Source organism: Pristiophorus japonicus, chromosome 11 (genome assembly GCF_044704955.1).
Source record: "Pristiophorus japonicus isolate sPriJap1 chromosome 11, sPriJap1.hap1, whole genome shotgun sequence".
Lineage (NCBI taxonomy): Eukaryota > Metazoa > Chordata > Chondrichthyes > Pristiophoridae > Pristiophorus > Pristiophorus japonicus.
Genome location: NC_091987.1, coordinates 15,200,172 through 15,217,253, shown reverse-complemented (window position 1 = coordinate 15,217,253; position 17,082 = coordinate 15,200,172). Strand labels below are relative to the sequence as shown.

The following is a 17,082-nucleotide window of genomic DNA, read 5'->3' as shown; positions in this document are numbered from 1 at the left end:
CTCTAAAAAGTTATATTTTCATCTTTGCAGAGGAATGTGGACTACAACAAGAGAGAATTATAACAAGGGGAGGCCCAGCAAATCTGCAACCACTGACACCCTTGGAAGAAAGGGTCGCTGCTTTGATGGGTCCTGCCTGAAGAAAAGCAACCATCACTGCACAAGCTGGGCCCACACTTGAGGGAGAGGGTAAGTCCTGCAAATTCAGCAGCCTTTGCTAAATGTTAAATACTGCGTGGGCTAGCCATGCTTCGGTTCATGGGGATGCCTCCATCAGCCACGCTTCAGTTGATGCAATGTACTATCATTCATTTTGGTCCTTCAAATGAGCCTGCTGCCTGCGCTGTGTGAGCCTACTCATGCCACCCTGCCCCCTCCACTGCTGCTAACCATTTGTTTGTTCTGTTATATTTTGCAGAACTTGAGGCCTACCCTGACGAGGCTGAAGCCGATGCAGAAGATGATTCAGACGCGGACGAACTTGAAGAGAACATCTTCCAATCCGATTTTCCAGATCAAGAGCATGGCGGGTGGCGGGGGCGGGGGGAGGGCGAGGATGACCCCCACTCTTGTACTCACTCGGGAGGTGGTGCTGGTGCCGCTTTCCTGAGTGGTGCGATTATTGTGACATTTCATGGTTTCGAACTGTCCGAGGCTGCAAGTCCCAGTGGGGTGCAGCAAGCCACACCCAGAGTGAAGAGGGGAAGGAGAGCTCGACAGCGTTCTCCTGAGGTGCAGGATGTAACAGATGTGGTTCAGATGATGGCAATGAGTGAGGAAAGCATTGACCTTACACAATCACTCCTGGACACCATCGGTGGAGTGGGTGATGAGTCGGGAGAAGTAACAACACTCTCGTGATAAATGGGAACACTGTCCGGGCACATTAGGGATGGAATGACGCAGGTAGCTGATACACTGTCGATGCACATGAGGGAGGGAATGTCGCAGGTAGTTGAAATGCTGGCAGAGCACGAGAGGGAATGTCGGAGGTAGCTGCTGCAATAAGGGAATGCGCCCAGACCCCAGCGGCCACTGACGGAATCAACTACCGTTCCCACTCCAATCCCCAGACCAACCTCTGAAGAGGCCAAAGCCGGGCCTTTCACATTATCGCCTGCCCACGCCCCCCAACAAGAAGCGCACATTACCCGAAAGAATAAACTTGGTACCAACCCGAGAAATGCTGCACGCAGAGGTTGAGTCAAGACCAAGCGCAACGGACGTTCTTAGAATAAGGTGGAGGAGAGATGGGTGCAGCCTTTGTTTGCTGCTCTTGTTATTTTTATTGTTGTTGCTGTTGTAACTGTTCTCAAATTCAAAGTTTTTAGTTAGTGATGTAAATTTACAAGTTTAAAAGTATATTAGTGAAGTTAAGTTAAATACAAACAAGTGTTACATTTTTGAATAAAATATATTTTAAATTATGACTGAATCATTTACATTATTTGTTCTATTATTAACACACCACCACATTACGGAACAGGTCCAAACAGTAAACATGGTCCATTTTGAATAGTTGCCGCTGAGCCTTCAGGCAGCAAAGCGTTCACGGATGAGCTGCTGGCACAAGGCTCGAGCAATCGTTAAAGGGGCACGACGGCCCGCCCGCCTCTGCAGTCATGCTCCGGGTTCAGGTAGTTTCATGGGTTCCTCCTCCTCCTCCTCCTCATCAGACACTCGCACCTCAGGTGGGTCTTCCACTACCAGCTGCTGCTGCCTCATGATGGCTAAGTTGTGCAGCATGCAGCAGACAACAGTGAGCTGACCGACAATCTCAGGGAGTATTGCAAGTAGCCTCCGGAATAGTCCAGGCATCGGAAACGCTGCTTCAAGATGACAATAGACCTCTCTATTATGCTGCGCGTTGCAATGTGCAATATGTTGTATTCCAGCTCAGCTTCCGTCCGGGTTACGCGTAGGGGCGTCATGAGCCAGGTGGCGAGGCCATACCCTTTGACCCCCAACAACCAGCTCTGCCCTTCTAGCTGCTGCTGAAACATGGCAGATATATCGCTCTCGCGTAAGATGAATGCATCATGGGTGCTCCAAGGGTATCTCGCTTCAACTGCCATGATGCGATGCATGTCGTCACAGATGAGCTACATGTTCATGGAGTGGAAGCCTTTTCTGTTTCTGTACATCTCGGAATTCTCCAAAGCTGCTCGCAAGGCGATATGAGTACAATCAATGCAGCCCTGTACCTTGGGGAAGCCAACAATCCTGGAGAATCCCACAGCCCTGTCACGTGTTGCCTGGGCGGTCATGGGGAACTTTATGTAGTCATTCCCCCGGGCATATAGTGCAGCAGTCACCTGCTGAATGCAGATATGTGTTGCATGTTGAGAAATGGCGCACACCTTCCCAATTGTGGCCTGGAATGATCCAGATGCAAAAAATGAAAGTGCAGCTGTAACCTTTACTTCAACTGACAAAGCAGTCCTCCTAACGTTTCTAGGGTGCAGGTCTGCTTTTATTAACTCACAGATCTCGGTTACAACTTCTTTGCGGAAACGCAGCCTTCTCACACAGTCTGCCTCACTCAAGTACAGGTATGAACGCCTGTCTTGATATACCCGATGTGGGTAAGGCCTCCTGCCCATCATCCTATGTGCTCTGAGGTGCCTCAGGTGATGCTGCCTAATCAATCTTCTCTTCCACAGCACCATCATTCAGAAGGCTTGCACAAGGTATGGCATTATCAATATTGCCCCCATAATTAAATTGTAGCTTTGCAACAACCTCAAAACAGCAGGACAAAGCACTCATACCTCTTCTTTCCACTCTCTCTTTCCTAGTATGGACCACGCATGCGCAATAGGCTGGCTTAGAACGGCAAGCTAGGCATTCAAAGAGGACATTTGGGGCAACAAAGAGTAATGCAATACTTGAATTTTTCATTTTTTTCGAAGTACCACCCCACCACTGAATGTCTCCTCACCGGGTTCGAGGGTCAGGGCGTCGGCCGGCAGTATCGCTCCCTTGCCTGGACACAGGGGATCAGCTTCAAAAGAAGCCCGGAGAGGGGCGGGGGGGCGGGGGGAGGGGGGAGGGGAATCCAAGCACCGTGCACATTCGATGGTGGGGTGATACTTTGAAAAAAAATCAAAAAATTAAAGAATTGCATTAGACTTCCAATTTCTCCCTTTTGACTTTGAAAAAATCAGCTTCATGCTACATATTCTCTGCCTCCTTGACTCCCTCAAAAATTTTGGCTGAAAACAATGGTGTCTTTCTGCACTGATTTTGTAATGTGCGCCGATTTTTCTTAAGTGCCCAGAAGGTTTATTGGGAGTGCTCACATATGCCGACCTGGGAAAAATGTAAGTTGGCCAAACTTGCTTAAATCAGAAAAACTGGCACAGACATCAGGATACGCCCCCATGACGAAAATAAATTGTACCTCAGTGAATTACACTGGTGCAGAAATTTTGGGGAAACTCGGAGATTTTCGTTTACTCCAAAGAAAACAATGCACGCCAAAAAAACGGCACAGATAATTAGGGAACATTGAGCCCCATGAAACTACCAGATTGTCATAAAAGCCCATCTGATTCACTAATGTCCTTTAGGGAAGGAGATCATAGAATCATAGAAATTTACAGCACAGAAGGAGGCCATTTCGGCCCATGGTGTCCGCGCCGGCCGACCAAGAGCTATCCAGCCTAATCCAATTTTCCAGCTCTTGGTCTGTAGCTCTGTTGGTTATGGCACTTTAAGTGTACATCCAAGTATCATTTAAATGTGGTGAGGCATTCTGCCTCTACCATCCTTTCAGGCAGTGAGTTCCAGACCCCCACCATCCTCTGGGTGAAGAAATTTCCCCTCATATCTCCTCTATCCCTCCCCCCAATTACTTTAAATCTATGCCCCCCTGGTTGTTGATCCCTCTGCCAAGGCAAACAGGTCCTTACTATCCACTCTATCCAGGCCCCTCATAATTTTATACACCTCAATCAGGTCTCCCCTCAGCCTCCTCTGTTCCAAAGAAAACAGACCCAGCATCTCCAATCTTTCCTCATAGCCAAAATTCTCCAGTACAGGCAACATTCTTGTAAATCTCCTCCGCAACCTTTCCAGTGCAATCACATCTTTCCTGTAATGTGGTGACCAGAATTGCACACAGTACTCCTGCTGCAGGCTAACCAGTGTTTTATATAGTTCAAGCATCACGACCCTGCTCTTGTAATCCATGCCTCGACTAAAAAAGGCAAGTAGTCCGTATGCCTTCTTAACCACCATACCTACCTGGTCTGCTACCTTCAGGGATCTGTGGACCTGCACTCCATTGTCCCTTTGTCCCTCTATACTTTTCAGTGTCGTAACATTTAATGTGTATTCCCTTGGCTTGTTAGACCTCCCCAAAGACATTATCTCACACTTATGCAGACTGAATTCCATTGGCCACTGATGGCTGTGTTATATCTCCATGTGGGTGTATGTAGTTTGTTGCAATGTATGGGGGCTGGGGACCACACTCCTGCTTTGCCTTTGTATTCTGTGTTGCTGGACATGTTGACCATGTGATTTATGTCAATGGTGGAAAAGTGGGATGTGGGCGGGGGTTGGGTGTTATAGGCTGTGTCACTTATGATTTCAGACCAATGTCGGTATTATGTTTAATATGTTGTTATTGAACATAACCTTGTTGTGCATTGTCTCAGATAGCTGGACTGGTGATTCCTTACCGTGAAAGGGTTAACTTTACATCAATCAACGTAAACTTTAACTGGCACTAAGGTGATGGGCACCATTAATGGCTGAGCTGCACACACACAGCAGTGTGTCAGCATTGTCACTCACATCAGCACTCTTTCAGGCAAATCTTTCCGATATCAGCGGCTCACGTAAGAATGGGATTTAACAAATGCCAGCCACACCGCTGACGTCCATCCTGGTTAGTTGCACTTTTTGTGGGCGGTTGTTTGAGCGGGCGATATTCTGGGCGATATGTGTGCGAGGTGGTGAAATTGACGGTGGGCGATCTTCATGGCCGCTAGTTTGGGTAAATATGCTCTTTACGACAAAAAACCGTCGGCGGGCATTATTATTGAATCTCGGCGTTAAGTCCGTGAGGAAAGTAACGCTGAGTGATAATATGGGCGTTGAAATAGCCATTCTGCTGATTCCACCCGAAAAACGTGGGCAGGCGGGAATATTATTTCTCAGCGTTAAGCACATGCGGAAAATAACGCTTGGTGATAAGTCTCCTAAAAAAGCCCATCAGTATACTTTTTGTGCCAAAATGGGTGATATCTGGGCATTATCCGTCATTCCAGCAGTTAAATGGAAGTTAAGTGGGCGTTAAGCAGGCAAAAGTGGAGGTTCTAGCCCCATAAAGGAAATCTGTGTGCAGAAGTGGAAGACGTGCGTATGGTTTTTAATGAATACTTTGCATTTGTTTTCCAATAATTTCCCCACCACTGAGGTTCGGCTGACTGGCCTGTACTTACTCGATCTATCGCTTTCTCCTTTTTAAATAAGAACAAAAGAACATAAGAATTAGGAACAGGAGTAGGCCACCTGGCCCCTCGAGCCTGCTCCGCCATTCAACAAGATCATGGCTGATCTGGCCGTGGACTCAGCTCCACTTACCCGCCCGCTCCCCGTAACCCTTAATTCCCTGATTGGTTAAAAATCTATCTATCTGTGATTTGAATACATTCAATGAGCTAGCCTCAACTGCTTCCTTGGGCAGAGAATTCCACAGATTCACAACCCTCTGGGAGAAGAAATTCCTTCTCAACTCAGTTTTAAATTGGCTCCCCCATATTTTGAGGCTGTGCCCCCTAGTTCTAGTCTCCCCCACCAGTGGAAACAACCTCTCTGCCTCTATCTTGTCTATCCCTTTCATTATTTTAAATGTTTCTATAAGATCACCCCTCATCCTTCTGAACTCCAACGAGTAAAGACCCAGTCTACTCAATCTATCATCATAAGGTAACCCCCTCATCTCCGGAATCAGCCTAGTGAATCGTCTCTGTACCCCTCCAAAGCTAGTATATCCTTCCTTAAGAAAGGTGACCAAAACTGCACTCAGTACTCCAGGTGCGGCCTCACCAATACCCTATACAGTTGCAGCAGGACCTCCCTGCTTTTGTACTCCATCCCTCTCGCAATGAAGGCCAACATTCCATTCGCCTTCCTGATTATCTGCTGCACCTGCAAACTAACTTTTTGGGATTCATGCACAAGGACCCCCAGGTCCCTCTGCACCGCAGCATGTTGTAATTTCTCCCCATTCAAGTAATATTCCCTTTTACTGTTTTTTTTTCCAAGGTGGATGACCTCACATTTTCCAACATTGTATTCCATCTGCCAAACCTTAGCCCATTCACTTAACCTATCCAAATCTCTTTGCAGCCTCTCTGTGTCCTCGACACAACCCGCTTTCCCACTAATCTTTGTGTCATCAGCAAATTTTGTTACACTACACTCTGTCCCCTCTTCCAGGTCATCTACGTATATTGTAAACAGTTGTGGTCCCAGCACCGATCCCTGTGGCACACCACTCACCACCGATTTCCAACCCGAAAAGGACCCATTTATCCCGACTCTCTGCTTTCTGTTAGCTAGCCAATTCTCCAATGCTATGCTAATACAAAGGTATAGGTTGCGCGTTTAAAATTCGGAGTTCCAAAATTCAGAATGTTCCGGAATCCGAACACCGGAGTCGTCTGGAAAATGTTCTGAAATCCGGACTCCCCCCGGCTCGGCGACCCGAATTGTCCCCGGCACTCGGCGGCCCGACCTCGCTCCAGCCCGACCTCGCATCGGCCCGACCTCGCTCCGGCCCTCAGCGGCTCGACCTCGCTCCAGCCCGACCTCGCACTGGCCCTTGGCGGCCCGATCTCACCGCGGCCCTCGATAGCTCGACCTCCCCGTGGCCCGATCTCGGCCCGGCCCTACCTCACTCTGGCCCTCGGCGGCCTGACCTCGCTCCAGCCCTCAGCGGCCCAACCTCCCCCCAGCCCACGGCGGCCTGAACTCACTCTGGCCTGACCTCATCCCGGACCTCGATGGCCCGACATTCCCCCAGCACTCAGCGGCCCAACCTCGCCCCGGCTCACGGCGGCCCGAAATCACTCTGACCTGACCTCGCCCCGGCCCTCGATGGCCCGAATTCACTCCAGCCCGATCTCGCCCTGGCCCTACCTCGCTTCGGCCCTCGGCGGCCCGATCTCACTCCGGCCCTCGGCGGCTCAACCTCGCCCCGGCCCGATCTCACTCCGGCCCTCGGCGGCCCGACCTCACTCCGGCCCTCGGCGGCCCGACCTCGCCCCGGCCCGATCTCACTCCGGCCCTCGGCTGCCCGACCTCGCACCGGCCCGACCTCACTCCGGCCCTCGGCGGCTCAACCTCGCCCCGGCCCGACCTCACGCCGACCCTCGGCGGCCCGACCTCGCCCCGGCCCGACCTCACGCCGACCCTCGGCGGCCCGACCTCGCCCCGGCCCGACCTCACTCCGGCCCTCGGCGGCCCGACCTCGCCCCGGCCCGACCTCACTCCAGCCCTCGGCGGCTCAACCCCGCCCCGGCCCGACCTCACTCCAGCCCTCGGCGGCTCAACCTCGCCCCGGCCCGATCTCACTCCGGCCCTCGGCTGCCCGACCTCGCACCGGCCCGACCTCACTCCGGCCCTCGGCGGCCCGACCTCGCCCCGGCCCGACCTCACGCCGACCCTCGGCGGCCCGACCTCGCCCCGGCCCGACCTCACTCCAGCCCTCGGCGGCCCGACCTCGCCCCGGCCCGACCTCACTCCAGCCCTCGGCGGCTCAACCTCGCCCCGGCCCGACCTCACTCCGACCCTCGGCGGCCCGGCCTCACGCCGACCCTCGGCGGCCCGACCTCGCCCCGGCCCGACCTCACTCCGGCCCTCGGCGGCCCGACCTCGCCCCGGCCCGACCTCACTCCAGCCCTCGGCGGCCCGACCTCGCCCCGGCCCGACCTCACTCCGGCCCTCGGCGGCCCGACCTCGCCCCGGCCCGACCTCACTCCGGCCCTCGGCGGCCCGGCCTCACGCCAGCCCGACCTCACCCCGGCCCGACCTCACCCCGGCCCGACCTCACTCCGACCCTCGGCGGCTCAACCTCGCCCCGGCCCGACCTCGCTCCGGCCCGACCTCGCTCCGGCCCTCGGCGGCCCGGCCTCACGCCAGCCCGACCTCACCCCGGCCCGACCTCACCCCGGCCCTCGGCGGCTCAACCTCACCCCGGCCCGACCTCACTCCGACCCTCGGCGGCTCAACCTCGCCCCGGCCCGACCTCACGCCGACCCTCGGCGGCTCAACCTCGCCCCGGCCCGACCTCGCCCCAGCCCGACCTCGCTCCGGCCCTCGGCGTCCCGACCTCGCCCCAGCTGCCCCACTCTCCCCGTTATCTCGGTGGGCTAACCTGAGCCCCTTAGCTTGGCCCACCTATCGCGGCCCAGGCAAAGACATTCCATAATGCAGAAATACCCAGAATCCGGAACGGCCTCAGTACTGAGGTTTCCGGATTTCGGACACTCAACATTCGTACAACATTAGCAGTCCTCCAGTCCTCTGGCATCACAGCTGCAGCAAGATAGGATTGGAAAATGATGGTCAGAGCCTCTGCCAATTCCTCTTTTGCTTCTCTTAACAGCCTGGGATACATCTCATCCGGGCCTGGGGATTTACCCTCTTTCAAAGCTGCTAAGCCCCGTAATAATTCCTCTCCCACTATGTTTATCTCAACTAATATTTCACACTCCACCTCCCTCATTGCAAAGTCTGCATCGCCCCTCTCTTTTGTGAAAACAAATGCAAAGTATTCATTAAGAATCATACCCACGTCTTCTACCTTCACACACAGATTTCCTTTATGGACTCCAATAGGCCCCACTCTTTCTCTCGTTTTCCTCTTGCTCTTAATGTATTTATAAAATATATTTGGGTTTCCCCTGATTTTACTTGCCAACATTCTCTCATGCTCTCTCTTTGCTTTCCTGATAGCTTTTTTAGTTACACCCCTGCACTTTTTATACTCCTCTAGAGTTTCTGTATTATTGAATTCTCGGTATGTCATAAGCTTCCTTTTTTTTCTTTATCTTACCCTGTATGTCCATTGACATCCAGGGGGCTCCAGATGTGTCAGTCCCACCCTTTTTCTTGAAGGGAACATACTTGCTCTGTGCCCTCAGGATCTCCTCCTTGAATGCCTCACGCTGCTCCGACACTGATTTACATAAGAATATAAGAAATAGGAGCAGGAGTAGGCCATTCGGCCCCTCGAGCCTGCTCCGCCATTCAATAAGATCATGGATGATCTGATCATGGACTCAGCTCCACGTCCCTGCCCACTCCCCATAACCCCTTATCCCCTTATCGTTTAAGAAACTGTCTATTTCTGTCTTAAATTTATTCAATGTCCCAGCTTCCACAGCTCTCTGAGGCACCGAATTCCACTGATTTACAACCCTCAGAGATGAAATTTCTCCTCAATCTCTGTTTTAAATGGGCGGCCCCTTATTCTAAAATTATGCCCTCTAGTTCTAGTCTCCCCCATCAGTGGAAACACCCTCTCTGCATCCACCTTGTCAAGCCCCCTCATAATCTTACATGTTTCGATAAGATCACCTCTCATTCTTCTGAATTCCAATGAGTAGAGGCCCAACCTACTCAACCTTTCCTCATAAGTCAATCCCCTCATCCCCGGAATCAACCTAATGAACCTTCTCTGAACTGCCTCCAAAGCAAGAATATCCTTTCGTAAATATGGAAACCAAAACTGCACGCAGTATTCCCGGTGTGGTCTCACCAATACCCTGTATAACTGTAGCAAGACTTCCTTGCTTGTCTACTCCATCCACTTTGCAATAAAGGCCAAGATACCATTGGCCTTCCTGATCACTTGCTGTACCTGCATACTATCCTTTTGCATTTCACGCACCATCAAGTAGCCGATTCCAGTCTACTCTTTCCAAATCTGACGTCCTGACCCAGTCTGGCCTATATGTGACTCGACCCACACCAATATGCTTGACCCTTAACTGTCCTCTGAGGTTCAAGAAGGCAGCTCACCACACCACCTTCTCAAGGGCAATTAAGTGACGCCCACAATCCATGAACAAATATTTTTAAAAACTCTCGCCCCGCCCCTTTCCCTGTCTCAGTACTTGCTTAAAATCTGTTACATCTCTAACCTTTTCCAGTTCTGACGAAAGGCCAACCTGAAACATTAACTGTGTTTCTCTGTCCACAGATGCTGCCTGACCTGCTGAGTGTTTCCAGCATTTCCTGTTTTCAGCACTAAATTTCACACTGATTTAACGATATGTGATATGGGGATAAGTAACAAAGGAGTTGAACTTTCTCAAATGTGAATCTGGGTACTGATTGTTGATGACTAATCTACTCACCATCCCGGGAATATGGCGGTAGAAATTGGCAGGCATTGTGCCTGATTTTAGGGTGTACATTTGGTGAACATTGAGAATTCCAAACCATTCATTCTTTACATAAAGTTTGATTAATACTGCTGCAGCGGGTGAGCGCGATGTAAATTAATTCTCTTCCAGGTACCAATCAAAGTCAAAATACCTCTTTCACAAAAGCAAATTACTGCGGTTACTGGAAATCTGAAGTAAAAACAGAAAATGCTGGAAATATTTGCAGGGCTATGGAGAAAAAGCAGAGAAGTGGGACTAATTAGATAGCTCTTTCAAAGTGATGGCACAGGCACGATGGGCTGAATAATTCTGTATGATTCTATGATGAAACACTGAAAGAGTCACCGAGATGAGGGATATAAATCCAGTAAGAGGTGTCCACTGAATTTAAATTTAGAATGGACAATATTGAGAGAATATGATTAAACGATTAACTGTAAGGAATAAACCATTTAACTAAATTCTGGCTGACGTAGTCTGAGTCACTTACCGGTTTGGCACAATTTCTAACCAAGATACTCACGTTGATTCACTGCTGATCGTGTCGAGACTGATACCCCTGAGAGCGACTCCCTCAACTGAACCTAGTTCTGTCCGATGGAACAGCTTTATATCTCAGAAATTGTGTTGCACAACTGTCAAGCAGAGCAGCGAAAACAAATATTTCCAGAAATGACGTGCTCAGTATATTCCTGGAAATCAGGTGCAAATGAAAATGTGGAGCCCAGCCACCTTTCTTTTAAAGGAGGCAACAAACTTTGCCAAACCAAAAACCATGGGCCATAAAAATCTGCGGGCACTTGGAAATGTCCCCACACTCTGTAACCTAGACGACAGTGCACCCAGAAACTCGTGGCGAACTTTCTGGGACGGCATTGTAAGGGGCCTTGCTCCTACGCTGGGTGGTGTCAGCTGTGGCTTAGTGGCAGCACCATCGCCTTGGAATCAGGTTGTCTCACTCTACAAGCAATCGGGAATAATGGAATAATGCGTCAACTAACCATGGATTTTCAAGATTAACAATAAGAATAGTGTAATGACACAAAGTTCTCCTACAATCTCAGTTGGATCAAAGGGCAGACAGGGCCTCCATTTAATGTCTCATCTGAAAGACAGCACCTCTGACTGTGCTTCACTCCGTCCGTACTGCATTGGAGTGTCAGCCTCGATTTTTATGCTCAAGTCTCTGGAGTGGGACTTGAATCCACAACCTTCTGACTCAGAGGCGAAAGATGCTACCCACTGAGCCACAGCTGATAATGTCTCAGGGTAGTGCAGAGGATATCCAAACGATTTTGATGTCTAGAGCAAAGCACTGACACATGATCCAGATTATCATAAGAATGTAGGAACAGGAATAGGCCATTTAGCCTCTCGAGGCTGTTCCACCATTCAATGAGATTAAGGCTGATCTGTATTCTAACACCACATACCCGCCTTTGTCCCATAATCCCCTAATACCTTTTGTTACGCTCATAATAAAGGATGAAACTGAGTACTGTATGCTATGAGTAAGTGTGACCTTAGCTCCTTTATTTAGACTCCAGAGTGCAGGTAGAGCGTGGGAGGCCTGCTTAAAAACCGTGCTCCCAAGGGATGCTGGGATACCTTGAGGGTCCAACAGGTCGGCTCTCTGGTTGTGGTGTGACACAGGTTGCCAAGGGATAAATACATAACATCACTCCCTCGTAAAGTCAGGAGTACACTTATTTACAGGGTGAGACGATCTGGGGCTCTTCGCTCCCTTGTCGATAGTCTCGGTACAAATGCAGGTGTGGGTGAGTTGGTTGGTTCTTCACTGGGCCGCTAGGCAGCTGGCCTTGCCGGGCTGCCGGGGATGGTGAGTTCTGCTTCATGGTCAACCGTGATGTCTGTTGCTACTTGTGTGTGTGTTGGTGGGTCGAAGTTAGTGGTATCCTCTTTGGGTTGCTCGTAGCTGTTGGTAAACCGCAATTTGGTTTGGTCCAAATGCTTTCTGCACGTTAGTCCATTGGTCAATTTGACCTGAAACACCCTACTCCCTTCTTTAGCTCTGACCGTGCCAGCGAGCCATTTGGGACCATGTCCATAATTGAATACAAACACAGGGTCATTGACCTCAATATCACGTGACAAATTTGCGCGATCATGGTACATGCTTTGTTGATGCCACCAGCTCTCGACGTGATCATGGAGATCAGGGTGAACAAGAGAGAGCCTTGTTTTGAGTACTCTTTTCATGAGCAGATCAGCTGGTGGAAGCCTGGTGAACGAGTGGGGTCTGGTGCGGTAGCTGAGCAGAACTCGGGACAGTTGGGTCTGCAGGGAGCCTTCTGACACGCGTTTCAAGCTTTGCTTGATGGTCTGAACTGTCCATTCTGCCTGGCCGTTGGATGCGGGCTTGAACAGAGCAGATGTGACGCGCTTGATCCCATTGCGGGTCATGAATTCCTTGAATTCAGCACTGGTGAAACACAGCCCATTGTCACTGACAAGGACATCAGGCAGGCCTTGAGTGGCAAACATGGCTCGTAGGCTCTCAATGGTGGCAGTGGATGTGCTTACAGACATTATTACACATTCAATCCATTTTGAATAAGCATCCACAATAACCAAGAACATTTTGTCTAGAAATGGGCCCGCATAGTCAATGTGGATCCTAGACCACGGTTTGGAGGGCCACGACCACAAACTTAGCGGTGCCTCTCTGGGTGCATTGCTCAGTTGAGAGCAAGTGTTGCACTGGCACATGCATGACTCTAAATCTGAGTCGATGCCAGGCCACCACACATGGGATCTGGCTATGGCTTTCATCATTACAATGCCTGAGTGGGTGCTGTGTAGGTCGCGTATGAACGTTTCTCTGCCTTTCTTGGGCAAGACCACGTGATTACCCCACAAAAGACAAAAAGACAGTCTGCCTGTAAGTACATTTCATCTTTGCGCCTGTCTTCCTGGCTGAATCTCTTCCTGCATCTCCGCTGGGACGCTGGACCAGCTCCCATGGGGGACACAGTTTTTTTACCAGGGACAACATAGGATCCTGGCTGGTCCAGGTCCTGATCTGGCAGGCCCTAACGGGTGATTTCTCGCTCTCGAAAGCATCCATCACCATGAGCAAGTCTGCAGGCTGTGCCATTTCCACACCGGTGGTGGGCAATGGTAGCCGACTGAGAGCATCAGCGCAGTTCTCTGTGCCTGGTCTGTGGCGGATTACATGGTTGTATGACGACAGCGTGAGCGCCCATCTTTGGATGTGGGCAGAGGCATTGGTGTTAATCCCTTTGCTCTCTGAAAATAGCGATATGAGCGGTGTATGGTCAGTTTCTAGCTCAAACTTGAGACCAAACAAATACTGGTGCATTTTTAACACCCCATAAATGCACGCCAGAGCTTCTTTTTCAATAATGCTGGAGGCCCTTTCAGCCTTGGACAGGCTCCTGGAAGCAAAGGCAACCGGTTGCAAAATCCCCGATTCGTTAACCTGTTGTAACAAACACTCGACCCCATATGACGACGCATCAAGCTAGCACATGGGTTCACATGGGTTATACAGAACAAGCAGTTTGTTTGAACATAACAGATTTCTGGCTTTCTCAAAGGCAGCCTCTTGTGAATTCCCCCATACCCATTCGTCTCCACGCAGTAGCATGTGTAGGGGTTCTAGCAAGGTGCTTAACCTGGGTAGGAAATTACCAAAATGGTTGAGGAGTCCCAGGAACAACTGCACCTCCGTCACATTCTGTGGTCTCGGCGCATTCGTGATGGCCTCCGTCTTGGCATCAGTGGGCCTGATGCCATCTGCCGCGATTCTTCTCCTTAAGAACTCGACCTCTGGCGCCAGGAAAACACACTTCGAGCATTTCAACCTGAGTCCCACCGATCTAGCCAACTTAGAACCTCTTCCAGATTCTTCAAGTGTTCGATGGTGTCCCGACCTGTGACCAGTATGTCGTCCTGGAAAACCACGGTGCGTGGAACCGACTTTAGTAGGCTCTCCATGTTCCACTGGAAAATTGCCGCGGCCGAACGAATCCCAAATGGGCATCTGTTATGGATGAACAGACCTTTGTGCGTGTTGGTGCAGGTGAGGCCCTTCGAAGACTCCTCCAGCTCCTGCGTCATGTAGGCCGAGGTTAGGTCCAACTTGGTAAATGTCTTTCCTCCAGCCAGGGTCGCAAATAGGTCGTCTGCCATGGGTAGCGGGTACTGCTCCTGTCGCGAAAAACGGTTAATTGTTACTTTATAGTCCCCACAAATTCAGACCGTGCCGTCACCTTTGAGTACCGGGACAATCAGACTGGCCCACTCATTGAATTCCACCGGCGCGATGATACCTTCTTGCTGCAGCCTGTCCAGCTCAATTTCCACTTTCTCCCACATCATATACGGTACCGCCCGTGCCTTGTGGTGGATGGGTCGTGTACCGGGAACCAAATGGATCTGCACTTTGGCCCCGAGAAACTTCCAATGCTTGGCTCGAACAATGATGGAAATCTGCTCAGAACCAGAGTACATGAGGTGTCGTCGACAGATGAAAGTGCTTGGATGTTGTCCCAGTTCCAGCGGATTTTTCACAGCCAGCTTCTGCCAAACAGTGTGGATATTTCATGGTGAATGTGTGTGCCCGTACACTTCTGCCTCCTCGGTTCAAGTTTCTAGTTCACCTGATCCACCATAGATAGATCTTCTTCTGCAACGCGGTGCTTTGCAGGGTTTGCAGCTCACCTGCACATTTGCTGGAGGTGTCCCATTGTTCTGCAGCCGTTGCACGCATACTGCTTGAAGCGGCATTGATGGGCCCGATGATCACCTCCACAAGGCCAACAAGGTGTTCACTGCCTCGCGTTAACGGTTGATGGCGGACTCTGGGTCATCTGAGGTCGTGCAGCAGCCATGTATATTCCTGCTCAAAAGCGACGTCACTTTGTGCACAGTACTAGCCGAATCCTCTGTGCTGCAAAATTTGTTGAGTGTTATCGCTGTTGGACATAAATGCCTGGACTATCGTCATGGCTTTGCTCAGACTCGGTGTTTCAACAGTCAATAGTTTGCGAAGAATTACCTCATGGCCAATGCCAAGCACAAAAATGTCTCTTCGCATTTGTTCAGGGAATCCAACAAATTCGCAATGTCCTGCAAGGCGCCCAAGTAGCTCGCCACTTCCTGGCCATCCGATCGTTGACACATGTAGAACCGATACCTCGCCATCAAAACATTTTCATTTGGATTTAGGTGCTTCTGGACCAGGATACACAATTCTTCATCGGAATTGGTTGTTGGTTTTACTGGAGCTAGGAGATTCTTCATGAGGCCATAGGTTGTTGCCCCACAGACGGTAAGGAGGATGGCCCAGCTCGTTGGCCACGAAGTACTGGTCGAGTCTCTCCACGAATGCCTCCCAATCGTCCCCTTCTGAGAACTTCTCTAGGATTCCAACAGTTCTTTGCATTTTTGCGCAGTTGTTCGTTACCTCATCGCCAATTGTTACGTTCATAATAAAAGCTGAAACTGAGTACTGTATGCAATGAGTAAATGTGACCTTAGCTCCTTTAATTAGACTCCAGAGTGCAGGTACAGCGTGGGAGGCCTGCTTATATACCGTGCTCCCAAGGAATGCTGGGATCCCTTGGGACTCCAACAGGTAGGCCCTCTGGTGGTGGTGTGATACAGGTTTCCAAGGATTAAATACATAACACCTTTGGTTACAGAAATCTATTAATCTCAGACTTAAAATTAACAATTGATCTCGCATCAATTGTCGTTTGCGAAAGAGAGTTCCAAACTTCCTCCGCCATTTGTGTGTAGAAATGGTTCCTAATTTCATTCCTGAAAGGTCTGGCTCTAATTTTTAGACTATGTCCCCAAGTCCTAGAATCCCCAACCAGCGGAAATAGTTTCTCTCTGTGTACCTTATCTGTTCCCCTTGAAATCTTGAAAACTTCAATCAAATCACTCCTTAACCTTTTAAATTATAGGGAATACAATTCTAGTTTGCGTAAGCTCTCCTTGTGATTTAACCCCTGGAGTCCGGGTATCAAGCAACAAAGTATTTTTAAGCAAATTAGAGTTGATACTGCTGCACTCACTGCAGGCTAAATTTGATAACCCCCGAAATCGGGTGAGGGTATTGCAATGCACGATTAGGCGGCACACGTTGAGTCTGATGCAGGAAGCACATAAACTTTGTGATGTCTGCTAATTTAAATGATAGTAGCATACAACCACAGAGCGGGCACAAGTTTGTGTGAGGCTAGCAGCATTTAAAGCTTGCCTGCACTACTTAAAGCCCGCCTGCACCTCTTAATGGGGAGGTGCTGCAGTGGAAGCACAGACTGCTCTCCCGCAGTCTCAATTTGCTGACAGGTAGCTCAGACTGCTACCATCATCGCTGGGCTTACGAACGTCATACTCGAGCGTGCGGGGGACTGCAAGTAGAGCCCCCATAACTGTGAGCAAGTGGTGTGAGCAGAACCATTCAAATGAGAATCAAGGCCTTCTCCACTTACAGTAACACTTCCTGTGGCTTCAGCAACTTTAACCAATTCTAGACAGTTGCACAAACATAGACAGAGCCAGTAGAAATGAAAAAGCAAGTCAGCTGCAAATTGTTGATAATCCCTTTAAATAGCGCTGCTGGGGGGGCCCTTCCTGCTGCTGAAAGCTTCGTCAGCTGCTTGTGATTAGGAGGGGG

The 17,082-nt window shown here is 50.2% G+C and overlaps 1 protein-coding gene across 2 annotated transcripts in view; it reads right to left on the bottom strand.

Annotated features, from left to right (window-relative positions):
- Window positions 1–10,986, bottom strand: part of LOC139275694 (lysozyme C, milk isozyme-like) — a 32,357-nt gene extending 21,371 nt beyond the window's left edge. The window contains exon 1 of one of the 2 annotated variants that reach the window (XM_070892870.1): window positions 10,900–10,986. The gene's annotated coding sequence lies outside the window, so the exon portion shown is untranslated. The remainder of the gene's footprint in view (window positions 1–10,899) is intronic. The other variant, XM_070892869.1, reaches the window with a different exon arrangement.
- Between the last annotated feature and the right edge of the window lie 6,096 nt (window positions 10,987–17,082).